Below are 25,423 nucleotides of genomic sequence, written 5' to 3' on the forward strand. Positions count from 1 at the left end.
AGAGGAGAAGCACATCCAGTTGTTTCGTGGATACAGGAACCCAACACTCTGTGCTCCTATGCCCCACTGAGCCAGTATACAAAGACCTTGGGTACAGTGCCTACTGACAACAAACAATATTTATAGACTTCCCAAAGAACAGTGGACCTTGGCATGGGCCCGGTAACCCACTAGTTCATTGTCATCCCTGACTACCCCCATCCCTTGCTCATGAGAAATTTGCTCTCCAAAATGGCTTACATGGGCTGAAATGGCTGGGTGGGGCCATGTGTATGCATATCTACAGACTGTGTATGTGGAGCTTAAGACCTATCTCAGTGCACCAGTACCTGATGCTGGGAGATTTGTGGCTTAGAGCTGTTCTGCCTAGAACACAGCATTCCTGCCAGCTGGCCTCTGACAATAATCACCCAATCCAGGACTTAAACTTAAACACATTAGAGTGGCTGATGTTTTGCCTTTAAATAAAATGTCCCAGAGGATGGGACGACTGGACCGCTGCCATGGACTAGATTCTCCACCTGTTGGGTGCGATCTGGTCACCTTTCTGCCCAATCTGGACCTGGAGCCACCACAGCACGAGTATCAAGCACTGACCGAAGCCCATGGGAAGAGAAAAGACCTCTGCTACTGGATGATTGACCCCTGCTGAAAGCCGAGGCTACCTTGTCTACGGACAGGAACAGTTCTCTTCATGAAAGTCAGAGATAGTGGGTGCTGCCATGGTAGACAACACAATGTCATCTGGGATGGCTGAACCCCAAACCCCAGCACATCAGTGCTCCAGATGCCTTTACCATCACTTGCATGCCCTGGTGAAGCCAACAACTGTGAGTATTATTCATTGCCCAAAACATCAAAAAGGAAGAGATTCAGTGTCATGGGGCAGTAACAAAACAGATAAACTGGCTCGAGATATGGCTATACAAGAGCCTACCCTGGATACAGGCCTACAAGAGAGAGCCACTGAGAACTAGGATCGGAATAAGGGATGGCCTCAGTTAGAAAAGGCCCAAAATGTTTAAAAGATAAAAGGACAACGATACACTTTAGGGGAAAACTATACTTCCCAGAGAACAAAGAAAAACTCACTTTGCCAAATACAAAAGTGTACTCACCTAGGTAAGAATCTTGTCCAATTAGTTAAGTTATATATAATAGACTTTAAGATTCTAGCCAGAGAGGCAATAAAAATATAAGAGATGTCAATAAGTAAATGCTTAACAAACAAATAAGACAAAGAGACCTAGAGAGTTTAGAGTTGAAGTCAAAGTGAACTTCACTGAGATAAAACCAAGAAAATATGGTCACAAGTATCTCCTAGTGCTTGTAGAAACCTTTTCAGGAATAGACAGAAACTTTCCTCACCAAACAAGAGACGGCCTCTACAATCATCAAGAAGATACTGGAAGAAATCTTCCTGTGATTTGGAATGCCCAAGGTAATCTGGTCGGACAATGGCCCTACTTTCATTGCCAAGGTAAGCCAGGGTGTGGCCAAGTATTTAGAGGCCTATTAGAAATTACATTATATTGACAGACCTCAAAGTTCAAGACAGATAGAATAAATAAATAAAACTCTAAAAGAGACCCTTATCAAATTGACCATGGAGACTGGCACAGACTGGGTGGTACTCCTTCCCTCTTGCTCTCTTCAGAGCAAGAAATATCCCTTCCAGATCAGCCTTATCCCCTTTGAGATCTTATATGGGGAGCTCAGCTCCTCTGACTATATTAGATGATGTTATTGAAACAACATGTCATGGTAATAATGATTTATATGCCAGGCAAAAGACCTACAGGTGATACAGAAAGAAATCTGCTCTCAGCTGACAACAGCCTATGCCCCGGGGACCCCCGGGAGATCTCATCAGTTCCAGCTCGGAGACTCGGCTATATACGATGGTACCAAACCCAGATATTTGAGCCTCACTGAAAAGGACCATACCTGGTGCTGCTGACCACCCAGACAGCTGTCAATTCTCAGCCCTCACCAGCCGCATACAAGCTGTTGGGGCTGAGAGCTGGGACCTAGAGGGACACTCAGCTTGTTTGCCCTTGGTTCCATCGGGATAGGTGTGCGAATAGGCTTAATTTCTATTACAAGTGATGTAATATTACATATGTTAATACTTCTAAGACTTCTTGGGATTGTGCCTCAGGGATCACAGTCTATAAGTTTAGAAGTTCTGAAAGCTAGTCATGACCTTGGTGTATAGGTTTAGATAGTGTCCACATTAGAATACTGATGCTAAAGACTTAATAAGACAAAAAAGAGTTGAGAATTATTTAAGACTAACTAGGTGCTGCAAGGGCAGCAAAAAGACATCTGCTGTTGCCCTACAATACAAGGCTTATAGAGAATTCTGAACTGCCATTGACTCAGATATTAAAAGAGTAAAAGAATTTTTAGCTGACCTCCAAGAATACCTAACCTCCCTCTCAGAGGTAGTCCTTCAAAATAGGAGATTAGACTTGATATTACTTAAAGAAGGAGTCTGTGTGCTACACTAAAAGAAAAATGTTGCTTCTATACAGACCATTCAGGAATAATTAAAGACTCCATGAATAAACTTAGAAAAAGGTTAGACAAAAGACAAAGAAACACATCAGGGATGGTTCGAGAGGGAGTTTAGTAGATCTCCTTGGATGACTACTCTGATATCTTCCCTTATGTGACCCTTCTTAGTTTTGTTTCTGCTTCTGATTATAGGTCCATGTGTGTTAAAGAAACTAGTTAATAGGCTTGACTCCTACAAAAAAGATAGAGATGCTCAGCAAGGTTGGTTTGAGTCTTGGTTCACTCAGTCTCCCTTGATGACTACCCTACTCTCTGCTATATCTGGGCCATTACTAGTAATTGTCTTGACTTTAGTTTTTGGCCCTGCATGACAAACAGGTTAATTACTTTTGCTAAAAATCAAGTGGGTGCTGTGTGGTTAATGGTACTGAGACAACAGTACCAGTCAGTTAGGACAACTGGTGAGATCAAATACGAGATTTGGTAAGGAAATTCAAAGATTAGAATTACTTAATAGAAAAAGAGGGGAATGAAAAGAAAATTATACAGATTAAAGGTATAAAATATAAAATTAAAAGAATAAGTTTCAAAATCCAGACAGGGCGGGGTCTGACCTACAGCCAAGTCTGAAGGGCCACTAAGATACAGAAGGGCACCTCCTCCAGCTTACTCAGAGTCACACCTTAACCAGATATCTTTGAAACCCTGATATTCCCCTAGCTTCTAAAATCCTGTACGCCCCAGTCAGCACGTACTGTTCTGCTGTGTTGTCTGTTTGAAAGAGCCAATCACTTATAGCCATGGCAAAAATTAGGAAATTGTGTGTAACCGCGCCAAACCCCCTAGCTTTCCCTATATAAACCACTGACTTTTAAATTTCGGGGTCAACACCACTGTCTCTTGCACGGGATACATGTCGGCCCAGAGTTCTCTGTAAGAGGTCTCCATAATAAACCTCGCCTTTGCTTATTACATCCAAAATGATCTCTCTGTGGTTGGGGTCCATGATTTCCCAAGACTTAAATAAGAGTCTCTCTGTGTAGGAAATTCATTTTGGGGCTCGTCTGGAATCGGTGTTTGGGGTGCACCATCCTGAGACTCCAGCTGGGATCTTTCAGGGAGAAAGACTAAAAGACTGAGTGGGGGAGGGAAAGAGAGAGAGAGAGAGAGAGAGAGAGAGAGAGAGAGAGAGACAGAGACAGAGACAGAGACAGAGACAGAGAGAGGAGAGGAGAGGAAGCTGGCTCGAACATGTGAAGAGAGATGGGGGAGGGGAAGAAGAGAAAAGTGAAAGTGGTCAGGGAGAATATGGAGGTTAGAGAATCAGAGAATGGAAGAGAGTCCAAATAGTACCTTTTATAGCAAGCAAGGCCTACCTGTCTGTTGCTAGGTAACTGTTGGGTGGAGTGTAGAATGAATGCCAACATTATCATTAATTCTGCTCCAAGTCTGCAAACGTCTGCATCAAGTTATCAAATAAACCTTTGATGGTCCATTTGTTCAGACTCACCCAGGTTCCAAACTTGTTTTGCATTAGGACACACCTACTTAGAAACATACTAGCTTGCTGAAGACTTGGCCTGCTGCTCCTTTTGAATGGCCTGCTTCTGCCTTCTGTTCTGCAACACTGACTAGAGGCTAAGATTCATTCTTAGGGATTATGACATTTGAGTCTTTACAAAAAATATTATTTATTCATCTCTCTCTCTCTCTCTCTCTCTCTCTCTCTCTCTCTCTCTGTGTGTGTGTGTGTGTGTGTGTGTGTGTGTGTGTGTGTGTGTGTGACAGCCGGTGACTTGGTGGCTGAATAGAATGAGGAATAAAGATGAAGGTTGATTCCTAGCTTGATTTGGGGGATTGATCTGTCAGTGACATTTTTTATTCTCAGACTGTTAGGCTGACTAGAATCTCAACTGTGAGATCTTCACTTTTGAGATTTCTTTCAAACATAACACTGGCTAGACAAGTAGACACACATAGAGAGCCACATGTAAGTCAAGGGCTGGAATAAAGACAGAGAAAGCTGTTCCTCGGCAGTTTTGTAGCCTTAGTGTGAAATAGACTATAGACAAAAACATTGTGCACCATATGACTGTGTATACAGAGCAAAGAGACAGAGAGAGACATATACAATTGGTTATATTTCTTTAAGAACTCTAATACTTATTTCTTGAAATTTAAAATTCATTGATTTCCTTTATGGATCTATAATTCAGAGGCTTTGGAAGGCAAGCTACTTGCGGTAGGTCACTCTTCAAAGATAGGGAAAGATAAAGTTGAAGAAAGGAGAACTACGTGGAGGAAGCAGACACTGGGCTTGCATCATTCCGTTGACAGGATTCCTGTCTTTCAAAATACTCAATTTTACTTGTTGATTTCTACACATGTCTAAATGTTTTCTAAGACAGTTTTCTAAGAAGTCCATCTGTACCTGGTAATAAACTAGACAAAGCTCACACCATTCACTGTAGCAAACATTTGATGAAACCTGGAGATTAGATTTAAAGGATGTGCACTGTCATCCACACAGTCCACAGAGTCCTGGGAAGTTTCTATGTTGCTGGCTATTGGATGTTTCCTATTCTCCAGCACCATCAGTCACTTTCCTTGGTTCTCGTTTTGATCCTGAACCTTATTGAGGATCTGTTAAAATGACAATCACACACACACACACACACACACACACACACACACACACACACACACACAAAGGATCAGTTATGTGCTTCAGTTTGTCCACCAGTGTGGATGCTAAGCGATTTAGGACACTCTTCCAGATACCTTCAGATATAATGTTTGGTCAGCTCCTGGGCATCCCATGCCTGACCAAGTTGACATGCAATTAGTAGTTACATGATGTTCCCCAAACACAATGGCCTCAAGAACAGGAACTGAAAATTAGCAAAGCTTTATGTCTCAATTCTAAAACTGAGGGTAACAATATGTTTTCTGTTAAATTCTACACTATGCATAAACTAAACTTGTACTGAGATTCTGATGCTACAATTAGAATTGGGAAGAAGTCATTTTTGAACCACAAAATGAAGATTTCAATGTACTAAGCCAACCTGATGGTGTAACTGCAGAAGTAGAGACAGAGAATCAACCATCCAGTCATACATATGAAACACAGAACACAGTATAACTGCTACCTCTCTCTGTCCATACTAGAAACAAGCAAGCAAACAAACAAAAATGGTAACTTGAATATGTGGCAACTGAAACCACGCAACCCAGAGTGTAATTGATAAGATATGAAGTTCTAAGGATTGTAAGATGCAGCTCTGGTCTCTTTCTTGTGACAAGTCCACCTTTAAGTAGGGATTACTCACAGAGACCCAAAGCCACCTGTACTGTAGACAAATTTCCATGCACTTGAGATCAGGGGATGCCCTGCCTAAATATTTGCACTAAGCATTGGTCAGGGGGTTCATACCGGCAGTTTCACATAATTAGGATGCATATACTAGGGTTTGAGGGGTTGTCATTGAGGAAGTGGTGTGGACAGAGCTTGTCCATCAGAAACTAGATTGTCCACACACCTCTGTGAGAATCCTCTCATAGTGCACTACTGAGTTGGGGTGAAGACTAGTAACATAATGGCAGAGGGGGTGTGGATGTGAGTCTCGAATTTTCTCTGTTATCTATTGAAGTCAGAAGAGTCTGGGCACCATGTATTCATGTAGTGAAGAGATAGAGACAATTACATAGAAATAGTGTCACAGAAGCTTTTGTTATAAGGGGAACATGAAAACAGAAAGGGTATATAAGCATTTAGAAAGTAAACACAGTGGAAAGTTCATCAGAGCCTGCGTGTCTTTCTCATTCCCCGAACCACAAGTGATGAAATGGTTCTTGCCTCCAGTTTACAGCTTGAAAGAAAACTGGAGGAGATTCATATCCAATCCTTCTATGCTATACAGAGTTTAGCAGTGAAGCGGATAGCTACTGCTGTGGGAATGTGCCTGCAAACTCCATAAATAAATTCTGCTTGCTTTTTTTGCTAGAAAATTCTCTGCACTGCAGTCCCCAGGCAAAGAAACATATAAACAAATAATCCAAACCTTTTAATAAAATTGGTTCTTCTCTCCCTCTCTCTCTCCGTCTTCCTCTTCCTCTCCCTCCCTCCCTCCCTCTCCTCTCTCCTGCCTCCTACCCTTTTGCTGGAGGCTGGATTTTTCAGTGATGCAAGAACTTTTCCTGAGTAGCCTATAGATCAGCCTGGTTTTACAGTCAAGTGATCGGCCAACTTACCTCTGTCTCCAGGGTGCTTGGTTTAAAGATTTGTTACCATTTCTTGTTCTCTGAAATTTTTTTATTGTTGTCAAAAGATAAAATAGAATTCATTTTTTTTGAGTGAATTTTGTTCCTTGGCAATATTTTTTTGACTTTCTAAGTAGTATCTCGTAAGTCTAGAATGAAATAAAATGAGTTGTTGAAAGAAAAGCTACAGATGCCTTTCCCTCCCTAGGTGTTGCTTTGATGTTCTACAGGAAATGCAATTGTGGTGATTAGAGAACTTACCGGGGCTTCCTTTATTCAGACAGGAAAACCCAAGAAGAACTCAGGAATTGTTCAGGAATGAGAGGTATCTTATTATCTTGAGTGTGATGTTTTCTCCCATTTTGTACTAGGAGTTTTCCTAAATGTTATATTCTGGTACTCAAGTTGGAGTGTATTTTTACTTAGCATTTGCCCTCGGCAAATTTTGTTTTGTAATTCCTTTTATTTCTCAGTCTCTACATTAAGTCATCGGATTGAAAGCCTTGTGCCCAACACTTAAAAATGAATGTGAACCTAGGAAGTGCAAGGCCCTGGGTTCGGTCCCCAGGTCCGAAAAAAAGAACCAAAAAAAAAAATGAATGTGAAACACTACTTCTTTTTTAACATTTGTTCCAAAATTTAATAATAGTTGGTAAATTACTGTGTTTGGACTATGCTCCTGGACTCTTTGCTAAATGGTTTCCCATTTAACATCCCAAAGTACTATTTAAATTTGGCAAATGAGAAGGAACAGGTTTGCAGAGATAAGAATACTTGATTGTCTCACATGGTATAAAAGGAACCAGAATTTTTATTTCCCTTTGATTCATGACCCAGTTCCTAACTCTTGTGAGCTTCATTTTAAATAGACAAATTTTGCATTTATGCCATTTGTAAATGCGTGTTCTTCAAATTACTGGCAGTATTACATTATTTCTGCTTAAGAGGATGTTGTCTGATTCCTGGCAGCTGCAGTGACTGGTGATTGCAGGATGAAGGGATTTGGACTCCAGGCCTTATGATGGTACAGCAAATTCTTTTAAACTGGGAACCATCTGTCTAGTCATGAGAGCTGTTTTATGTAGAGGCGAACATAGATTTACGCATGGACACTAAGGGAGGGGAAACACACATGCAAGCATGACAGGCATGAGAGAAGGAGAGGCAGATGTGGGGAAGTGAGCTGTGTAAACGCAAGACAGAAGTTAGTGGGGGCCAAGAACAGATGATTTGAAAACATTTAATTAATTCATTAATCTGTTAATTAATGCATTATCGTACTGTGTGCATATGTCTATATGTGTTAGTGTGCATATATGGACGTCAGAAGAGAAGGAGTGAGGTGGTCGTCCTCCTACCACATGGGTTTTAGTGATAGAACTTGGATCCTCATGGTTGATGTCAAGTTCCTTATCCCCCTTTTAAATATTACATTTATTATTTGTATGTGTAGGGTGACAGGAGTTGTGTGTATAGATGTTGTAGAAATTATTTAATCCAAACACAGGGTTTCTCCCCTGTCTCTAACCACTTAGTTCCCAGATAAAAGACATCCACAAGCTTTATGTTTAAATTAAGCCTTAATCAGCACAGGAGCTTGGCAGATATGGATCCTCTGGCTCTTATATCTGTTTTCTAGCTAATGTTCTCACTATATAATTTGCTGTGTTTCATCTGGGTTGCTCTTAACTCCAATTAGGCAACCCACCTCCCTTCACCTACTTTGCCACTCGTGGTTCTTCTCTGATTCCAGAAGTCCTGGGATGCTAAACCCTGCCTGGGTGTCTTCTGCCCAGCTGTCGACTGTTGGTCTCTTTATTCACCTATCAGAAATAAGTTGGGGAGACACAAGTTTACATAGTATCACCTGAGCCTCCATGTGAACTCTCTTGTCTCTGGGACAAGCAGGCCTTGCAGGACTGCAGTTAGCATTACAATACAGAGCAGCAGAGAAACCCCAAAGCATGGAGGTCAGGGGCTTCTGGTACAAGTCAGGTTCCCATGTATGTCCCAGGTATTGAACTGATTACATCAGGCTTTGCCACACAAGAACCTTTACCCATTGAGCTATCCTCCAGGCTCATGAAAAACCTTTTATAGGCTAATTTGGTCCTGTGGGTCTGCATATGTGAGCTTGCATGTGTGGAGGCCTTAGGACAACTTTAGGTGTTACTCTTCAGGTGTCATCCACCAATTTTATAAAACAGGAGTTTTCATTGACTTGGAATAGGACAGGTAAGCTCGGCTGGCTGGCTAGTGAGGACATGGTGTCTCTGTCTGCCCAGCAAAGGTTTGTGCCACCAAACCAGATTTCTTTATTATTGTTCTTATTTTAATTGGCTTACTTTGTCTGGACTGAAGTTTACCATCTGAGTTTCTGTCTCCATGACTTTCCATGTGAGCAAGAGAGGACAAAAGAAAATTTCTGTATTTGTTGTGTGTATTGTGTTTGATTGTCCTTAAGTCTAGTATAAAAGTGAACCAGAATGCTGCTTTCTGGATCAATCTTGCTTGGTCACACTCAAGGTTTAAGAGGAACTTATTGAAGGGTCAGTTACACAACAAAGGTTGTATAATTCTCTAAAGTCCCTGACTCTTACATCTGAGATAACTAAGAATTTACTTCCTTTCATTTTTCCCATTTTAGGCATTGTGAATTATGTAGCTGAAATGTGGAACAAATTGCTAATACTTAATTACTAAGTGTTCCTAAGTTAATTGGGGCACAGACCAAGCTATTGGAAAAGACTGGATCTTCTGTAAATATTAAGACGTTTCCCTTGCCTGTGAGAGCCCAAAAGTAGGCAGCTAATCCACAGAGGGCAGCATTTCTCTGGCTATTCAGCGCCAAAGGTCCCTCTGTCTGCTCAGCCATTCTCTAGGGATTAGGGTTGCACTATTTTTCTTTAATTTAGAGATATGTCATGAGGTGGCTGCTCCTAGCTTGCCACCTGCAGTGCACCCTAAGATAGTAAAATTATCCTCACCACACTGAGATACAGGGGAGGCAACTTCCTCAAGCAGAGGATCCTGGTGCTCTGTCTGCCAAATCAGCTGTAAACCTGAGGACATGGACTTCAGGGTCATTTTCTCATGAGAATGTAACTTTGTTTATAGGTTAATTAGACAGCAGCACATCTAATACACCTAAGAGTTGGACTGCTGACAGATTTCTCAGTCTGCAAAGAGGTTCGGGTCACTTTGATACAAGATGTGCTATTGCTAGAGAAATAGCTTCTGGTGACAACTAGAAACAGTGGAAAACTTTTATCCTGCTTTTACTTTAGAAGATGTTGAAACTGAATAAACTGTACATTGGTTGAGTGGGCTGTGTAACCACTGTGTTCAGGTTAATGCGACCCTCACTTGGGACCTCAATGTACGAGACTGTAGTGAATCAATTAAACATCTTTGGCTCTGTAGTACAGGCATGGCACCTGCCCAAGTGTTCTCTAGTTTCGAGAATGAAGGACAGACAGACAGACAGACACACACACACACACACACACACACACACACACACACACACACACATACACACATACACACACACACACACTAAATGTCTGGACATTTCTAATCTTCCTGACAGCTACTGAACGATCCCATGCAGAGAGACCTTTACTCAAATCTTGGGAAACCGCGGACCCCAGACACAGAGAGACCATTTTGGATGTAATAAGCAAAGATGAGGTTTATTATGGAGATCTATTATGGAGATCTCCTGGCCGACACATATCCCACGCCGGAGACAGGGGTGTCGACCCCGAAAGGCTGGGAGAAAGAGTATTTAAAGGCAGAGGCTGTGACCCCCAAGGGATGGGGAGATGTCGAAGGAGAATGTACTGCAAATTACAGGATTGTTTTATGGCTCCAGGAGATAAGGGGACGTCAAAAGTTTTTATGGCCCCCTGGTTCTTGGAACAGAGCTACTAAATCAGGAGAAGGGTCGGGTCTTCAGGTCCTCATTATTTTTAAAAGTTTGTCAGAATTGATGAAGCATATGTATTTGAAACATCTCTGGTTAGGTTTGGGCTGCCTGTATCCTGGAATGCTCTCTGTAGGACAGGATGGGTGGAAAGCACAAGTAGGGGCTTAAGTAAACATCACAGGGGCAGAACAAAGAACAGTTGCTCACACTGGGTGATAAGCAAAGTAGTTCTCTTGTATTTTTAACAATCTGTCTTACAGAGACAAGTCCTATGCTGAGTTTTGGGCTAATTAAAAACTCTTTCTCTCACTACCATCTCCCTTCTACCCAGCATGCCAGGTTTAACACCTTTTAAATCTATCTTTTATCTTTGGTGCCCTGTTACCTTCTGGGAAACACCCCACTCTCCAGTAGGGTTCTATTCTTTTTCACCTACATTGTTGGCTGCTTTCTCTCCTGTAGCTCTTAACTCTGATCCTTCTAACACTGGATCATGGTCATTTTCTTCATCCTCCCCTCTCTCTCAATCCCTTGACCTGGCTTTCTGACTTTCTGCCCAGCTATTGGCTATGGCAACTCTTTATTATCAGTTGTAGCTCTCAGGGACTCTAATGTCTGGAAGTGTGGCATTTTGGGAGCCAAAATAAAACAATTCCCAACACCAGGTATTGTAACTTTACACATACATTCCTGATATTGAATAAAGAAACTATATTTAAGTATATAGGAATTTGATCTTCAGTACTAGGGAGGGTAAACATAAAGAAGAAAAACGGCACACATTTTGACTGTGGTCTCTGGTCATATGTTGCTGGCTAGAAATTAGTCATATGCATACTCTTATAATGAGCAATATTGGATTTGGGCCTGGACAGTTTTGTGACTGTTTAGCTCAAAGGGGCTACGTGACTCTTGGCCACACATACTCCTCTAAGAGCCTCTCCCAGGAAGACCCTGGGAGCAATGACAGGATATTTCAGAATGAGCAAAACACTGGACGTCAGAGAGCAGATTCCTGAGAAGGGTTCGACCTTTTCAAAGAACATGTTCCCGAAAGTTGTTGCTTCTTTGTTATAGGAGGATATCTTGCTATGTAGAGATTCACCTTATATCCTTGGGCACTTCCCAAACTCCCCCACCCTAAGCTTCAATTCCCACTTCTATTCCTGCCTCACAGCTTTAAATGCTGTACATTTCTCTCAATGAACGAGACACTGACCACAGAACTTTTGCTTCGTCTTATTCTTCTCTTGCCCCCCCCCCATTTAGGCCCAAGTGTAGCACCCCATTGGGACCCTGAATAACTGGGTCCCCGCTGGCGGGGACAAGTGACACCTGAACAGGGACCCTGAAGTACGGCCAACTACAGGACACTGGAGACTGGAGATCCTCGGAGAGATTGAGGACTCTTCAGGGTGCATCTCTCGTGCATCGCTGGAGAGGGAAGTAAGACTGGTTGAATAAGTGTCATCCCATCGCCATGGGGAAGGTATTGTCTAAGGAGGCTTGATTCATAGGAGAGATCAAGTGCTCAGTCAGGGAGAGATGAAAGAGTTAAGAATCAGGATTTAATCAAATTTTCTTGTTTTGTTGATGAAAAGTGTCCTTGGTTAGTTTTTTTGTTTTTTGTTTTTTTTTTTTTGTTTTTTTTTTTTTGTTTTTTTTTTTTTGTTTTTTTTTTTTTTTGTTTTTGTCTTTTTTTTTCGGAGCTGGGGACTGAACCTGGGGCCTTGCGCTTGCTAGGCAAGCGTTCTACCGCTGAGCTAAAATCCCAACTCCCTCCTTGGGTAGATTTAAGCGGCCCCAATATACACCACCTTACTTGGAATAAGGTGGGTAAAGACTTTAATAAACTCTTGAAAGCAGGTGACCCAGTGTCTGTGGCATTTTTCAGTTATTGGTGTAAGATGATCTAGAAAAGGCCTTGAGGATTTGGGCTAGCATAAGTAAAACTTGTAATAAAAAAGGGACAAGGTAATGGTAAAGTGTTTTTCTGTATGTGTTCTTTTATTGTTATGTTTTAGTCTTTGGACCCTGATCAGAGATAGTTTACACCCTAGACATGAGAGAGAATGGGTTTGGGAAAAAGAGTCCTCCTGGACTCTCCACAGATGCTTTGGAGAAAGAGAAAAACTTTCAGAACTCTCCTAGGAACAAAAAAAAAAGGCGGAAACGTCCTGCATCTCTGCTGGCTCCTATTGGAGAAATGCTTATTTCTGGTTCTGGATTCCACAGGTAGGATATTTGGGTCCCTTCTGTAGGACGCCATCTAGTTTTTCCCCTTTCTGTCTATTGTCTCTCATTGGTGCACCAAGCTGGCCATGTCTGTCAGTTTATGTCTGTGGTTTTTGTATCTCATTCTTTAAATGTTCTATGTTTCATGTTCAAAAGAAAAAAATGGAAAAAAAAAAACAACTTTATCTTCCGGTCGTTCACACTTTGACTTGGTTTTAACTCATTTCACCAAAAAAAGGGGGGGTAAAAATTAATAAAAAACAGTTTCATTTGGCGTTTGGAGCCCTGTGCCTGTTGCTGGGAGCCTAGGTCAGCTGGAGAAGCTGCCCGGGGCTGAGCGTCTGCAGGAGCTGATCCTAAAGGCACCAACAACTAGCTCCTCAGCTTCTATGGTATGGGAGCTGATGGAAGGTTTCTCTTAGAAAAATCCCTGACTTATTATTAGACTTAGCATGTGACCAGGTGCTTCTCTTAAAATCACAGCTAGAATAGTAAAAATGGTGCTTGGTCTAAATATTTTAGGCATGTGTAGCCACTTCAATTTTGTTTCTAACTGGTTCTAAATGTATAAATTTGCTCTATATGCTATGGTCATGGATTATTGGCTTCTAAGTTATTGGATATAGTTAAAAAGGTTTAACATTGGTAACAGAAAGTTGGCCTAAAACTGTAATTTCGACGGAGTCATTCTAGACAACATATGGTATGAGCCCACCCGGGGAAACAGGTCTAAATTGAGATAATATTTTTATGGAACTCTTATCCTAGAAAACAGGCTTGTACAAGAATTTAGGGCAATGTCTCTTTGATGAGCTATTGGAGACAGCACCATCATGCGTTCATATGTAGTAATTGGCAGTCGAACTTGTAGCATGAAGGATAGACTCGGTATTTTGGAGACTATACAGACTAGGTTGTTGGAGGTGAGTTTTGCTTTCCAAAGTTGTGGTTTTCCTTTAAGTTACCTATATTTCGATGCTAATTCCACTGTCCCAAACACAGGTCCGTAGTCACGTACTCAGAACTCAGGTTACTTTCCAAAATTGTGGCTGTGCTCTGGAGTTACAAGGAAAACTTAAAGATTGTGATTAAAGATTGCCAGTATTACATTGACCTACTCAAACTTATTTATAAAAAACAACAACAAAAAAAAAACCAACAAAAAACAGGTACTGATTGTTACAAGATTTTTGCAGGACTGATGAGGTTTTAGAACTTGTGAGAGAATTAGAGCTTGTTTGCTTACTCCAACTGCCATTTCAAGATAGATTTAGAGGATTGATTTATACAATTTGTTTACGTCATGGCGATTCTGAGTTTTCATTTTGTGAGCTTGCTTATAATTTTAGACGGCCCATAAAGTGATATCATTAAAAATTTTACAAAAAAAAATGGCTAATAGCCACATATTATGTAATATTGTCACTTCTTCAATGTAAGAATTTAAAACTTTAAATCTTTCAGTGTATATGGAAATTTTTACTACAAACCTTTGCTCCCAGAATGAGCTTTAATATTTGGGGAGTAGATCTTACACTATTCCAGAAAAGAATATTTGAAACTAATTTAAAGCTTCTAAGGATATGTTAATTGGCTAAGGACCTCACCTTACCAGAGGACTTATGCCTTTATTTGTTATCCTCATTGGAGATAAAGCTTCAGTTGTATTAATACAGAATTGTAGGATACAGTCTTTTTTTTTCCTTTTCTTTTTTTCAGACATGGGGACCGAACCCAGGGCCTTGCGCTTGCTAGGCAAGTGCTCTACCACTGAGCTAAATCCCCAACCCCTAGGCTAGAGTCTTGGAAGTATTTTAAAAAGAAACCTGGTAAAACATATCTTATTCCAAACAGCAATTAAATTGGTTATTACAAAATACTGATATTTGGCCTATCACATATACAAATTTTTCAGGCAAAGTTGATAATTTTACTCTTTGCATGCTTTTGTATTTCCTGTAAATTTGTACATGCAACCCATAGGAAATTAGCTTACTGTATTTATAGGTGGTTCATCTAATGAAAAGGCTACATGTATGATTTGATCACTTCTTTTTTTCTTAAGTTTCCCTTGCTTCAGCACAGATTATTAAATTATGTGTTATAGCCAGTTTTTAAAATGTTAAAAAAAATAAGCTTCATTTCACATACAGATAGCCAATGTGTGGCTTATGTTTTACAATTGATTAAAATGTTTTCTTTTTTTTTTTACATAATTCTAACCCTTTAATTTTACAATTAGTTAATGCTTTATTGGAGACAAGTTTTCTACATGAAATCAGTGAGTGATGATTTCGGTGTGAATGTCTGACAACTCACTTTCCTTTTAGAGCTCTGGTGCAGACAACTAAATTAAACCATAGACTCATACACAGCTCTTTAAAAATGGTAATGGAGTTGATAGCACACCTTCACAGCAATAGGAAGTCTCCATTTGCTTACTCTCTATGTCCAGCCACACCCTGCCAACTCAGGGATTTCTAAATAAGGCTAAGTCTGGACCTTGTTTACAGGATTTGGCATTTCTAGTTAATGGTTATGTTTAGGTAAATAAAGCTGGTGTGGTGCTGGAGAGGTGGCTTAGTGGTTAAGAGCAGTGAGTACTCTTCCTTTATAGGCCATTTAAGAGCGCTAACTGGATTGCCTGGACACCTTAGCAAGGGAGGTCAATGATACCAGGCAGATTATATCCCTTACATAGTAACAATTAGTCAAAAAATCTCATTCTTTTTCACCAAAATAATAATGCTGGAGACAATAATTTGGTATAAAAGTCAATTTATAAATATAAGTGCTCACTGTCCTCAATTTAATCCTCAAGGGCTTATCTTAATAAATAATATCTTAACTATATCTTAATAAATAAAATGGGGAGTTACAACCCTGTATGCTATACAATTATTTAATAATACCCCTTTTATTTCCAATTTTAAAATTTGTATGCCAAGGAACACTCTGAGTTTATGGTACCCTACAACTAGGCATACTTCTGCCTAGGTGAAATAGAAAGATCCACATATTGGCATGATTCTGTCAAGGTATTTTTATGGGTAAGAGGGAATCTTTGTGGTTTTTTTTTTTTTTCTACAGGATGCTACAGGAGTATGCCAGCTGCCAGAGGTGGCTGGTAAGATTTGCTGATCCTGGGAGCATGAACTTTCAGCTCTTGTGGTTGGGTCCCTGGAGTCATTCTTGTGCCCTTGGAGGAAGATGGAGGATTCCCCCTCATCTTTTGTCATCACGGAGATTTTGGCTTTGCTGCAGTCATTGTGTCCCATCCCACCACAGCCTGCACTCTGACCCTCTGAGCACTGCTACTTGCTGGAGAAGATTGGACACCAGCTGCTATCACCTGCCCCCCTCATTCCCCTGGTGACTCTTGCTGCCTTACCTGGTGTTGTCATTTTGCAGTCTGTAGTCTCACAAGAGTGCCATCTGCATGACGCTGCTGTGGACTGGGGAACTCTGCCCTGGTTCTGCAGATCTCAGACATGATTCCATTGCCTGCTAGTTGTTCCAGAGAAGAATGACCGATCCTGAACTGTCCTGGGAAAGGCCTTGGCATTTTCTCTGCTATTTCAGCAGCCATTAGTGCTGCAGCCTTTGTGTCTGAAGTGTCTGGAGTTACCCTTTCCCAGTCTATTGTTAGGCAAGCACAGTGGGTGAACTTCCTGGAGTAGTTGCTAACAATTGGTAATTCTAAATTTTATTACAGGAGTGGCTTGACTATGGGTGGTATAGCTGTAGCAGCTGAGGAGGACCAGATGAGGTGACCACTACTTATCAGGAGAGGCTCAACTTTCACAATCTCTTAAATTAATGCCATCAAACCCCTGCTCTTTCATCTCTGGTCTCAAATAAGAGGAATGAGAAGATGATCCAATGTAGCTATCCTCAGCAATGGGCAACTTCCTCTGACTCTGGACCAATCTAAGACGTGGTGCCTTGGGGGAGACAAGGTGATCCTATGATGGATAAGGCTGGGGTTCGAGACGTCAACCCTAACACAGAGGTGGCTACACCCCGTTTAAACATACCAAGTGCTGGTCAAGTGTTCCTCAGCCTAGTTCCCCCCCACACCTAAACACACACATATATCCCAGAACGGTGTGTTACAGCATAAGTTCATTCCTAGCCATTGGAGTGAAGTCCTAAATGCAAGAGTGGCTTGCTATGGACAGGCAGGGCACTCTGTGAGGAATGTCTGATCTCTCTCAGACCACTTCTTCCACCTAATGGTCTTTTTTAAAAGAATAAGAGGGGAAATCTAGTGAGCCATAATGGATTTGGGCCTGGACAGTTTTGTGACTGTTTAGCTCAAATGGGCTACGTGACTCTTGGCCACACATACTCCTCTAAGAGCCTCTCCCAGGAAGTCCCTCAGAGCAATGACAGGATATTTCAGCCTGAGCAAAACACCAGACGTCCCTGAGCAGATTCCTGAGAAGGGTTCGACCTTTTCAAAGAACATGTCCCCGAAAGTTGTTGCCTCTTTGTTATAGGAGGATATCTTGCAGTGTAGAGATTCACCTTATATCCTTGGGCACTTCCCAAACTCCCCCACCCTAAGCTTCAATTCCCACTTCTATTCCTGACTCAGAGCTTTAAATGCTGGACATTTCTCTCAATGAAAGAGACCTTGACAACAGAACTTTTGCTTGGTCTCATTCTTCTCTCACCCCCCATTTAGGCCCAAGTGTAGCACCCCTTTTGTACCCTGAATAACTGGATCCCCACTGGCAGGGACAAGTGGCACCTGAACAGGGACCCCGAAGTACGGCCAACTACCAGACAATGGAGAATGGAGATCCTCGGGGAGACTGAGGACTCTTCAGGCTGCATCGTTCTTGCATCGCTGGAGAAGGAAGTAAGACTGGTCGAATAAGAGTCATCCCATCCCCATGGGGAAGGTATTGTCTAAGGAGGCTTGATTCATAGGAGAGATCAAGTGCTAACTCAGGGAGAGAGGAAAGAGTTAAGAATCAGGATTTAATCAAATTTTCTTGTTTTGTTGATGAAAAGTGTCTTTGGCTAGTTTCAAGCGGCCCCAATATACACCCCCTTACTTGGAATAAGGGTAGCAACCCTTTGGGAACCTGAATAACTTGGTCCCTGCTCGCGGGGACACTCTTGATTTGCTACTCACCTAGGAAATGTAATGCATAGTTCCCACATCTGTACCCTATTAAAGATATAGGAAATGTGAAAGGAAGATAGTAAATAACAGTACAGACTCTCTCAAAATTCTCTTAGGCCTCTGGGTTTGTATTCCGTTTATTTAACATTCCTGAGAGCTCTGTATTCTCTTAGTGGCCAATCTCTGATCCACATTTTTATTTTTAAGCCATTAAATACAGCATTTAAAACTTTGGTGAAGTGCTAAAATGCTGAAAACATAAAAGGTAATATTTTCATGATCCTTTTTTATTTTTTGTTTTAAGTATAAAGGTGTTTTTGCTTGTTTCCATGTCTCTACACCACATTATTGCGTGGTAACCACAGAAACTAAAAGAAAGCATTGGGTAATCCCGGTACTAAAGTTAAAGACAGTTGTGAATCACCATGTGGGTTCTGGCAATGGAGCACACCACAGTCCTCTGAGAGAGACGCCAGTGCCCTTGGCTTCTCAGCCATCTCTTTGGTCACAAAAATTTTTACATGGGTTGTTAAGTAACATTGCAGCAAAACCATGAACATTTGCAATACTTTAAAAATGACCAGTAAATAATGTCGGCTACCATTATTTGGAGTTTGCCTTATTAATTAATTAATTAATTTATTTATTTTTATTTAATGTCTACAAGTAGACTGTCACTGTCTTCAGACAAAACAGAAAAAGTTATCAGACAAATGCAAATGGTTGTGAGCCACCATGCCATTTCTGCGAATTGAATGATGATCTCTGCAAAACAGTAAAATACCATCCAAAAGAATTTTCAAAGAACTGTAAAGTTTCCACTTCATAGTTTTGTTTTATTTCAGAAAGCAGAAAATCTACCACCCAATGTAAACTTGAAGAATGAGTAATTCAGCAACTGAATGTAGTCAGTTGTCTAGCAAAAAAGTGAATGTAGAAATGAATGAATGGAAGGATGTATATACTCATGTATACACACACATATATATATATATATATATATATATATATACACTTATATACATACATACAAACATACATACATACATACATACATACATACATACATACATACATATGTGTGTATACTTAATATGTACATGTTTTTCATGTGGTTTCTTTGGTAGGAACAAAATTCCTGACAAGAAGAAAGTAAAAAGAAGAGAACTTCCTTTGACTCATCCTGGTGGAACATGGTGGCAGGAGTTTAAATGAGTGAAGCATGTAGATTTCACAGTCAAGGGGGAAAGAAATGAATATGGCCACTCCTCTGGCTTTATCTTCCTCTCTTTTCAGTTCAGCCTATCTGCGTACTCCATGCCAACAATCATGGTAGGTTTTCCTTTTTCAGCTAGACTTCTGGGGAAATCCTCAAAGATAGGTCCAAGTTGATCATGATCAAACTGATCATGTATATTAATAGTCAAACTTTGAAAGACCTCCGGAGAGGACCTTTCCCTCAGGAGGAGACCCAAGCGCCCGATGACCGAGCCGAGACCTCCGGATGCAATCAGCAAGAGGGTTTATTGGAAAACACAGGAACCAGCGGGCACACAGTTTCTTCAGAGGATGTGCACACCCAGCAGCTCCAGTATGTGGCTTTTATAGGGTTTGGGGAAGCAGAACCAGGCGTACAGAAGCAGATGCATAGTTACGGGGATTGGTGGATTTAAATGAGGCACATAGACATGTTCACATATGATTGGCTATTTCACATGATGAAATAATAATGTATAGCTACACACTTTGGCAGGTTTGAGTCATATTTAAATGAGGTTGTAACGTGGTAAGAGAGTACGTGCAGACTGGGGCGTCCTGAATGTCCGGGGCTAGGGGATTATCCCTTCCTGCCAGGTGTCCTGTGAGTCATATCCGCTACTCCTAGTCTGTTCTGTATTCCTTTTCTTTTATGATCTGTTAGTTTTAATGGTAACTCAGCCCTAGGTATCTGTTCATGCCTCTGCTCATTCAAGCCTGTTGCAGCTCTGAGTTAAGACTCATGGGGGGGGGTCTTTCAAGTTTATAAGGAAGAAACAAAAATGGGTGACTACCTTTTGAATTATGTTTATTACAGGCTATTTCCTGTACTATGGAGGTAACAAAATATTACTATGTGTACTTTTTGTTTCTTTGTTTTTAGTTTTATTTTTTTTAAGATTTATTTTTCATTCTTGATATATAGGGCATCAGATTTCATTACAAATGGTTGTGAGCCACTATGTGGTTGCTGTGATTTGAACTCAGGACCTCCGGAAGAGCAGTCAGTGTTCTTAACCACTGAGCCATCTCTCCAGAACTGTTTTTAATTTTTTTAAGACAGAGTTTATCTGTGCATCATTGTTTGTTGTGGAACTTACTCTATTAACCAGGCTGGCCTCAAACTGCCAGTGATCCTCCTCCTTCTGCCTCATAAGTACTGTGATTAAATTCATGTATAACTACCGCCTAGTGAAGTGGATGCTCTTTAAAAACTATTTTATTTTTAGTTCTAATTGTATGCATGTGTATCTCAGTGTATACAGACATATGCTTAAAGTGCCTGTGGAAGACAGAGACGTACATATAAAGGCAAACCTTTCAGAATAACACCAGACTTCTCACCACAGACTATGAAAGCCAGAAGATCAGATACAGATGTATTACAGACCCTAATGAACACAAATGCCAGCCCATGTTACTGTATGATCCAAAACTCTCAATTAATGTACATGGGGAAACAAAGATATTCCGTGACAAAAACAAATTTACACAATATCTTTCTACAAATCCAGCCCTACAAAAGATAATAAATGGTAAAGCACAACATAAGGAGGCAAGCTAAAAACTAGGAAAAGCAAGAAACTAATCGTTTTGGCAACTCAACAAAGAGAAGGAAAGCATACAAACATAACCTCACATCCAAAGATGAATATAACAGAAGCAATAATCACTATTTCTTAATATCTCTCATCCTCAATTGTCTCTACTCCACAATAAGAAGACATAGATTAAGAAAATGGATATGCAATGAGGACCCTGCATCCTGCTGCCTACAGAAAACACACCTCAGAGGGCAAAGACAGATACTACCTCAGAGTGAAAGGCTGGAAAACAACTTTCCAAGCTAATTGTCAGAAGAAGCAAGCTGCAGTAGCCATTCTAATATCGAATAAAATTAATTTTCAACTAAAAGTCATCTAAAAAGATAAGGAAGGACACCTCATATTTATCAAATGAAAAATCCACCAAGATGAACACTCAATACTATATATCTATGCTCCAAAAACAAGGGCACCTGCATACATAAAAGAAACCTTACTAAAGCTTAAAATACACATTGCACCTCACACAATAATACTAGGAGATTTCAATACCCCACTCTCATCAATGGACAGGACATGGAAACAGAAATTAAACAGAGACATAGACAGACTAAGAGAGGTCATGATTCAAATGGACTGAACAGATATTTATAGAAGATTCTATCCTACAGCAAAAGGATATTCATTCTTCTCAGCTCCTCATGGTACTTTCTCCAAAATGGACCATATAAATGGTTATGAAACAGGCCTCAACAGATACAGAAAGATAGAAATAATCCCATGTGTCCTATCAGACCACCAAGGGCTAAAGCTGGCCTTCAATAACAATAAGGGAAGAACGCACATATATTCATGGAAGTTGAACAATGCTCCACACAATAATAACCTGGTCAAGGAAGAAATAAAGAAAGAAATTAAAGACTACTTAGAATTTAATGAAAATGAAGTTAAAACATACCCAGACTTATGGGACACAATGAAATCTTTGCTAAGAGGAAAATTCATAGCTCTGAGTGCCTGCAGAAAGAAACAAGAGAGAGCATATGTCAGCAGTTTGACAGCACACCTAAAAGCTCTAGAACAAAAAGAAGCAAATACACCCAGGAGGAGTAGAAGGCAGAAAAATATCAAACACAGAGCTGAAATCAACCAAGTAGAAACAAAAAGGACCAAAGAAAGAGTCAACAGAACCAAAGTTAGGTTCTTTGAGAAAATCAACAAGATAGATAAACCCTTAGCCAGACTAATGAGAGTACACAGAGAGTGTGTAAACATTTACAAAACAGAAATGAAAAGGGAGATATAACTAAAGAATAAGAGGAAATTCAAAAAATCATCACATCCTACAACAAAAGTCTATATTCATCAAGACTTGAATATCTGTAGAAAATGGACAATTTCCATTTACAATTTACAATTTCCAGATACCAGGTACCAATATTAAATCAGGAATAGATAAACCATTTAAATAACCCCATAACTCATGATGAAGTAAAAGGAGTCATTAAAGTTCTCCCAACCAAAAAAAGCCCAGATACAGACTGATTTAGTGCAGAATTCTATCCGACCTTCATAGAAGACCTCATACCAATACTATCAAAATTATACCCCAAAATTGAAACAGATGGAGCACTATTGAATTCCTTCTATGAAGTCACAATTACTCTTATGCTTAAACCACACAAAGACCCAACATAAAAGAGAACTTAAGAACAATTTCCCTTATTAATATCGACACAAAATAATAAAATACTGGCAACCCGAATCAGAGAATACATCAAAATAATCTTCATAATCAAGTAGACTTCATCCAAGGCATGCAGGGGTGGTTTAATACAAGGAAAACCATCAATGTGATCCATTATATAAAGAAACTGAAAGAACAAAACCACATAATCATTTCATTAGATGCTTAGAAAGTGTTTGACAAAATTCAACACCACTTCATGATAAAAGTCCTGGAAAAAAAAGGAATTCAAGGCATGTATGTAAACATAGTAAAAGCCATTTACAGCAAACCAGTAGCAAATATTAAACGAAACGGAGAGAAACTTGAAGCAATGCCACTAAAATCAGGAACTAGACAAGGCTGCCCAATCTCTCCCTTCTTGTTCAATATAGTTCTCAAAATTCTAGCCAGAATAGCCAGACAAAAAAAGATCTAGGGGATACAGAAAGGCAAAAGGAAGTCAAAATATCACTATTTACAGATGATATGATAGTATATTTCAGTGATCCCAAAATTTCCAGTGGAGAACTCCTAAACCTGATAAACACCTTCAGCAAAATGGCTGTGTATAAAATTAACTCAAATAAATCAGTAGTCTTCATCTACAGAAAAGACAAACAAGCCAAGAAAGAGATTAGCGAAAAGACACCCTTCATAATAGTCCCATATAATATAAAATACCTCAGTGTGACTTTAACCAAGGAAGTGAAAGATCTGTATGATAAGAACTTTAAGATTCTGAAGAAAGAAATTTAAGACGATTTCTGAAGATGGAAAGATGTCATATTCCCATGGGTTGGCAGGATTAATATAGCAAAAATGGTCATTTTACCAAAAGTGATCTACAGATTTAATGCAATCTCAATCAAAATTCCAACCCAAGTCTTCATAGAGTTAGAAAGAATAATTTACAAATTCATCTGTAATAAGATAAAACCTCCGATGACTAAAACTATCCTCACAATAAAAGGACTTCTCGGAAATTACAATCCCTGAACTTAAGCAGAATTATAGAGCAATAGTGATAAAAAATGCATGATTTTGGTACAGAGACAGGCAGGGAGATCAGCGAAATAGAACTTAAGTCCCTGAAATGAACCCACACACCTATGATCACTTGATATTTAACAAAGGAGCCAAAACCATTCTACGGGGGAAAAAAGAAAAGCATTTATAGCATATAATGCTTGTTCAACTGGAGGTCAACATGTAGAAGAATGCACATCAATCAATGCTTATCACCCTGTACAAAGCTTAAGAGCAGGTGTATCAAGGACCTCCACATCAAATCAGATACACTCAAACTAATGAATAAAAAGTGGGGAAAAATCTCAAACACATGCTCACTGGAGAAAAGTTCCTGAGCAAAACACCAATGGCTTATGCTCTTAGATCAAGAATCAACAAATGGGATCTAATAAAACTACAAAGCTGTAAGGCAAATGACACTTTTGTTAGGACAAACCGACAACCAACTGATTGAGAAAAATCCTTACCAAGCCTGCAAATGATAGAGCGTTTATATCCAAAATATTCAAAGAACTCAAGAAGTTAGACTGCAGGGAGACAAACAACCCTATTAAAAATGGAGTTCAGAGCTAAACAAAGAATTCATAGCTGAGGCATGCCATATGCCTGGGTAGGACCTAAAGAAATGTTCAACATTTTTAGTTATAAGGGAATTGCCTATCAAATAGAACCCTGAGATTCCAACTCACCATTCAGAATGGCTGAGATAAAAAATGCAGGTACCTCAAATGCTGGTGAGGATGAGGAGAAAGAGGAATACTCCTCAATTTTTGGTGGGATTGCATACTTGTACATCCTGGAAATCAGTCTGGAAGTTCCTCAGAAAATTGGACATTGCAATACCTGAGGACTCAGCTATATGTCACATGGGTATATACCCAAAAGATGCTCCAACATTAAAAAAAAAAAAAACAAAACACGTTCTTCACTAAATTCATAAAAGCCTTATATTAACTTATAAGTATATAATAGACAGAAGCTGGAAAGAAACCAGATGCTCTTCAACAGAAGAATGGATACAGAATATGTGGTACATCTACACAATGGAATACTATTCAGCTGTCAAAAACAATGGGTTTATGAAATTCATAGAAAAATGGATGGAAATGTAAAACATCATGCTGAGTGAGGTAACCCAATCACAGAAAAACACACATGGTATACATTCATTGACAAGTGAATATTAGGCCAAATGCTCTAAATACCCTAGATTCACAGAACTCGTGAAACTCAAGAAAAATGACCAAAATGCAAATGCTTCACTCCTTCTTTAGAAATGGAACAAGAATATCCTTGGGAGGAAATAGGGAGGCAACGTTTAGAAAAGATTCAGAAAGAACACTCATTCAGAACCTGCCACACCTGTGGCACATACATATACAGCCACCAAACTAGATAAGATGGATGAAGCAAAGAAGTACAGGCTGATAGGAAACGGATGTAGATCTCTCCTGAGAGACACCGCCAGAATATAGCAAATTCATATGTGAATGCCAGCAGCAAACCACTAAACTGAGAATGGGACCTCTGTTGAAAGAATCAGGGAAAGGACTGGAAGAATTTGAAGGGCTTGAGACCTCATATGAAAAAAAAATGCCAAGCAACCAGAGCTTCCAGGGACTAAGCCACTACCCAAAGACTATATACATGGACTGACCCTTGACTCCAACTTCTTAGGAATCAGTGAATAGCCTAGTAAGTGCACAAGTGGATGGGGAAGCCCTTGGTCCGTCAAGACTGAACCCCAGTGAATGGGATTGTTGTGGGGAGGCCAGTAA

The sequence above is a fragment of the Rattus norvegicus genome, chromosome Y (genome assembly GCF_036323735.1).
Source record: "Rattus norvegicus strain BN/NHsdMcwi chromosome Y, GRCr8, whole genome shotgun sequence".
Lineage (NCBI taxonomy): Eukaryota > Metazoa > Chordata > Mammalia > Rodentia > Muridae > Rattus > Rattus norvegicus.